This window comes from Pleurodeles waltl, chromosome 11 (genome assembly GCF_031143425.1).
Source record: "Pleurodeles waltl isolate 20211129_DDA chromosome 11, aPleWal1.hap1.20221129, whole genome shotgun sequence".
In the NCBI taxonomy this organism is placed as follows: domain Eukaryota; kingdom Metazoa; phylum Chordata; class Amphibia; order Caudata; family Salamandridae; genus Pleurodeles; species Pleurodeles waltl.
This window is the reverse complement of record NC_090450.1, coordinates 98,718,476-98,724,475: the sequence shown is the minus strand read 5'-3', so window position 1 is coordinate 98,724,475 and position 6,000 is coordinate 98,718,476. Positions and strand designations below refer to the sequence as shown.

Here is a 6,000-nt window from a genome sequence, read left to right as displayed (position 1 = left end):
CTAGAGAGAGCACAGTGCGCATGTGTGCTTGGCCAGCCTGAGATGGCCAGCCAAACACACATGTGCACTGAGGGGAGTGTACATTGCACTCCCCTCATCCCCAATGGTCCCCGCCTCTGTAACAACAAAAGGATAATAAACTCAGTTAGGAGCCACTGCTGCAAAAAAATAGGAAAAATGGGCTACCTCTTTGAAAAATGCCAAAACTGTGGTAATAAACTCGTTTTTTTTCTTCTGCTCTGCATGTTCCTGAAAGCTGGGAAAATGGTGACTTCAGTACAGCAAACCATTTGTTGAGGCCTTTTTTGAGGGGAAAATGCAGACCCTTTTATCCAGAGCAGTGTTATTTCCTATTTTCCCCCAAAAAACTCAAAATGTAGCTATATTTTGCCTATTGTCTCGGTCCTCTCCATTGAAATCCACAAATCCTGGGTACCTTTAGAATCCCCACGATGTTGGAAAAAAGGACGTCAATTTGGTGTAGATGCCTTATGTTAAAAAAAGGTTATGGAGCCCTAAGCGCAGACTACCCCAAATAGCCAAAAATGGGCTCAGCTCTGTTAAGGCCTAGCAGTTAGGAGGTTATTAAGCTGCCAAAACGAAATGCTGATTGTCTTTCGCCAGGGCCAGCTTTAGGGCGGTGTGACCGGTGCTGCCGCACCGGGTGCTGACCTCGATGAGGGGGTCCTCTGACCTAAGGGGGGCGCTGTGTTTAGCAATAACTTACGAAACTTGCGATTTAAAAGCACCTAATGAAAAATTCCTTGTGTGTCCAGCCTTCAGGAAGCAATTAAAATGCCACAATAACTTGTGAGTATTGTTCTTGCTGGAGGGAGAAATTGGATTTTGTCAAGTGGCATTTTTACTCAGTTTAAAGTAGCACAGAGGGTTAATGTGCCTACTGTAAAGAACAGAACTAAGCTTTATGTGGATAGCTGAGTGGATTAATAAAGCTAGCCTTTACAAACAAGCACCTTAAAGCAAATGAAATGAAATGTATGTGAGAGGGGCTATGGAGAGAGGAGGGGCACTTTTGCTGGGTGGTAGAGAGGGAATAGGAGTAGTGGTCATGGGTTGGAGGAGTGCCAAAAAAGATTGCTGCACCGGGCGCCACCCGCGTCACCATACATACCAACAGACCCTACTCGGACAGATTGACTCTGCTGCAATATGTCAGTGAGAAAAATACATTCTCCTATTTTTGGTAAAATTTCCCACGTGCGTGCTCTAAAATATTGGCATGTATGATTTAGGGAATTTTGAGGCTCACCCTGACAGGGACTGTGGCTGTTGCCCGAACAGAGGTCACTTTTTCAACCAACCACCCAATTTCCCACAGCTTCCTTATTTTTTCCCTAAGCCACTAAACAAAATTGAAAAAATAATAATTGTATAGACCATTTGAAACTGAGTTTTCATGTTAGTATGGGTACCTTCTGCTCCAAGCCGCCCTATAAAAAACGTAACGCAAACATTAACAATTAGGTCTTCATATTTGTAAACACTGCGACTGGGATCGCCCGCGAGCTCAGCGAGAATCGCAGCTCGGAGATCCCTTGCTTCTGCCTGTCCACGCAGGGGCGGCGCTAGGTGCCGTCGAAGAGCAGCGCAGGGATACACGGATTCCACGGACTAGCAGATATGACACCGACCGGTGCGCTGCCTGCGGATCCAATGGCAGAGCCGGGGGGCGGGCGCAGCGAGTACATAGCTTGTGATCTAGCAGCGCCTCCGTCAGATCCCGAGGCTACTGCAGAGGTCCAGGAGGGAGCGCAGTCTACGCACCACACCGCCGCGCACCGGAGGCGGAACGTACCGCGCGTTAACAGCGTAGTGAGCAGCGCCTCTCCGCTGCTACAGCTGTGAGTACTGTCCTATGCCGTATCTGCTAATAGAGCACTGGGGCGCAGCGGGAATCGCAGGGGGGGACACACCCACACCACCGGCTCAGGTGCACAGGTACATAATTGCACAAACCACCGCGTGCACACACGGTACACGACAGTACAATGCTCACCTCGGGACCCAATTCGCTCGAGGAGGGCTATCGCAGTATCTGCGAACGGGGACCCAGGCGTGGCACCCTCACTCCAGAGGGTGTACCAAGAATGCCGACACGACCCCACCCACGATGCGCGGGTACACGGGTGGCACCGGTAAACTTTTTACAGGGTGTAAATTAATACTGAAGGTAAAAACAAGTAAGGGCATGTCCAGTGTTGATGTAAAATCATATTCATGCAGAACATTCCCGAGTAATCAGTGGAAATAATGACTGCGCTAGGCGGATGGACATAGCGCGGGAGCTGCAGGATGACACCTTGTTGGTAGGATACACATAAATAGCCTTTATTTTCTAATTTGCATTGTTGAATTCTGGGAGTTGTAGTCTTGAATGACCACTTGGACCCCCTATTATGGCCGAAAGCAGTGATTGGCAGAAGGAAAGCATGGGCCTGGAAGCATGGTCCTGCCTTCCAGCCACGATCTTCCGAACCCATTCTTTTCTATTCCGTTAGTGCTCTTAACCACCCCGCCTTTCAATCCAAAACCTTCTCGGTGACCTATCATTACTTTCTCCAAATCAAAAAATACCCGAGTACCGTATTGTGGTTCCTTTTTAGTAATTGATAGATGGGGAAAACTTTTTAACATTTTAACCTTAATGTGAACTATGGCATGTCGTCTTATTATAGCACTCTGTGTGCTTTTCTAGCGGTATTGCTAGAATATACTAGCTTTTACCACAGTGACAAGGATGCCAAGGCTGGGCTTTGTGTCGTTTGTGACACCGTCGACCCATCCCGAATATTTGGTCAACAGCCACTTTGCGTGATGTGAAGTACAAATCCGTAATTGGGTAGGAAAACTACAAATTACTGAATTAAACTCCCTGCGGGCTACAAGGTTACAGCTCTGGGCATCGCACTTGGAGTGGAGTTAAGTGTGTTCGTAGATCTCTCTTGTTAATTAGACTGTGCTTTTGGAGTATTAACGATGTAAGATTTTCTAATATTTTGTACTTGAATCTTCACATAATAATAGTAGCGACAAATTTAACCGTCGCATTTAAAACTGAGGTGCAACGATTTCAACCCAACTTGGGTTACCACCTGATCTACAGACACATTTCGAGTCGTTCTTTGTTTTGGTGCGCCAAAGTCCACCCACGATGGAGCGCCAAGAGCAAAAACAGCAGTAAGGCCTGCAGGTAGTTACCATGAAGGACCCAGAAGTTATCCTCAGGGAAATCGAAAGTACCCGTATGTTTTATTTTCTTGACAGGTTTGGTCATTCAGAAACGAAAACGCCCAGAAACCCTTCCACTGGGAAGGTGATGCCTCGGAGGTGACTTGTTTGTGTCCGTGTGAATGAGCTACCTCCTCATGCTGATGAGGCCTTATAGAGTTAATACAGGTGTAGTCGCCTTAATTAAGTTAATGCCCATCGGTCGTGGTACAAGCAACAGCCGCGCTCCGTTGAGCAAAGAACGGAGAAAGCTCGCGGTGCATATAAAATGCGTCAAGTGCTTGTTTGTTTTATTAAAATGCTTCCAGAATTAGCTGGGTTGTAAATAACGTGCAAGTCTTCCAGCTTACGCCAACATCGTTATGTAGCAGGAGCTTCGTTCGAAAGCGCAGGGAAGAATTCATATATTTGTGTATATATAATGTAAATTCGTGTTTGGTGATTTAGAGTAGAAGCAGAAATCCACCTTTGGGTTAGATGGCACGACAAGCCAGAGGCTGTTGCTAGGTGGAAAACGTTACTTTAATGTGACTTTAGCATTTACGCAGCGCTTCCTACTCCGCTCCCTGATGTCAAAGCACCTTTTTAGACGAGCAGCACGTTATATCTGGGGTATTTTGGTTGGCCAGGATGTTTTATTTGCTGGGCACGATTTTTTCCGTCCTTGGTGACCAGAGGTGCGCTCTTATGATAGTGCGCAGGTCAAAGTTTACAGTTGCCATCATTTGGTCGTTTCTTCACTGCTGGGCTAGACCGGTTGAATGTCATGGGGCATTATTTAGTTTTACACCGTCCTCTACCTGCCACGCAAGTTCCCAAAATGTATTGATTGACCTCCATTGAAACCCTACTTCATCAGGGGCCAATGCTGTGCAGGGCTGCCATGGTCCACGCCTGCCACCTCTTACAGGTCCACAGAGCAACCCCCCATTCAGGATGGCCCTTCTGCTGTGGCCTCTCCTCTCCTTCTATTTTTTGTTTCTTTATTTCGACACTTTGATATCGATCACATTTATCCTTTGCACGTCTTACCTGCTTCATGTCATTCAGTCTTATCTATAAAATTGAGGGCAGGCCTACATGTAGCAATTCATCAGTAGTTTTTTTTTTTTATAAGGCACGCTAATAGTAGTAACGCTCCTGAACAAGTATGTCCGTTGTGGCTTAACCCCCCCCCCCCTACATAGACTAATTCCACTTCTAAAAGGTGTCCCTGTGTGTGTTTTAATCTTACCAGAATGCTCGTTGGTAGAGCATAGCCCAACTCCCTAAAGCTGTCTACGTTTTTAAATGTAGTATTGTCAGATCTTACAAAATGCAGATTTTAATATGGAATACTAATTTGGAAAATAACACAAAAGAGAATTCTTAGAGGACAAACAGCCCACCCTCTTCCCATTTTTCAGTAGTGTTCCATTCTGCTCAGCCTTTGCCTTGTGATGTTAACTAGTCCTTATTAGAGAGAGGCATGACCACAATCGCTGTCGTTGCTATTTTTAGTTATGACCATCTGCTTCTGCAACAAAAATTACGTATTCAGAAAATAAATCAAATCCTTGGAGCTTGGAAAGAAACAGTTTATAACATTAAGCACTTACAGTCAGAAAATGGCTTTTACAAGAATAAATCCCGGGCCTGCTCTGTCTCGATACAGCTTTAGGGACTGAAGAATAGCAAAAAATGACCGACGTTTCTATCGTCTATAAATGGCAGGTTTCTGTTGATAGTCAGTACCTGATACAGTCACGTCTTTTCCCAAACTTTCTGCCTGTTCACTATATCATGAATGTCTTAATGGTCCAAAAATAAAATGTTTGTTGCATGCCTTCTTCTTTCAAGGTACAAAAAGTTGCGAGGTCCAGCAAGAACTGTTCCACTTTCTTGTGCTTTGTGATGAAAATGAATATCTGAGCTCCTAGTCGGATACCCAAACATGTTGCCCCAGTGGTCATAAAAATACTGTTGGGTTGGGTCAAAGCAAGAACTGTTTTGGCATTGAATGCTTCCTGCTGTAATATTTCACCATTATGTAGGAGGACAATTATTATATATTTTTTAAGGGTTGGGTGTAAAGAGTGATTGTCGAAAAAGAAAACTCTAGGCTTTGAGTATCTGGAGTTTGCACTGACAAGTTGCGCCGCTTTGTTTAAATCCCCTGTGATCTATCTTGAGTTGTTTGGCTGAGTCTGGATCTGGTTATTGGAAGTATGTGTTCTATTACTGCTCTTGCAGTGATTGCATATCGGTGGAGTATACTACTCCATATTACCGATTCCTGGGGTTTTGGTATTTCTGGGTTGTATTATTACTCTGGGATTATGACACATCGCCCTACAAAATGAGGTTATAACACGCAGAAGTTGGTACTATCGCGTTAATTCCTGCATTCTAACCTGTAATTCTGTACTTTTGTTATGGAACAAATTCCACCAGGTTTGAACTCGAGGATTTACCCCTAGTGATACATTATTGCATTATGTCTGCAATATGCCGCTTTGGACAGAAGCTCCTGTTTCTACTCAAATTGGTATCTAGAGGACACTCACACTTTCTAAGTGTGCTATATGGTGGTTCAGTGGGTTGTATACCTGGGAGTCCACGGTTTATGGTCAAACTGATTGATTGGTCCTGCATGGTAATGTAACAGCTCACTCACTCCCTGATGTGTTTTTTCTCAGTGGCCTCTTTGGAGTTGGAAACTTCAGACCTGTCGGTTTTATCTTAAATATAAATAAATACAGGTGATCGGGT

General features: G+C 44.8%; 1 protein-coding gene across 1 annotated transcript in view; it reads left to right on the top strand.

The window, feature by feature from the left end:
• Nucleotides 1-1,676: 1,676 nt before the first annotated feature.
• SERPINI1 (serpin family I member 1) overlaps nt 1,677-6,000 on the top strand; it is a 135,541-nt gene continuing 131,217 nt past the window's right edge. The window contains exon 1 of the mRNA XM_069213216.1: nt 1,677-1,862. The gene's annotated coding sequence lies outside the window, so the exon portion shown is untranslated. The remainder of the gene's footprint in view (nt 1,863-6,000) is intronic.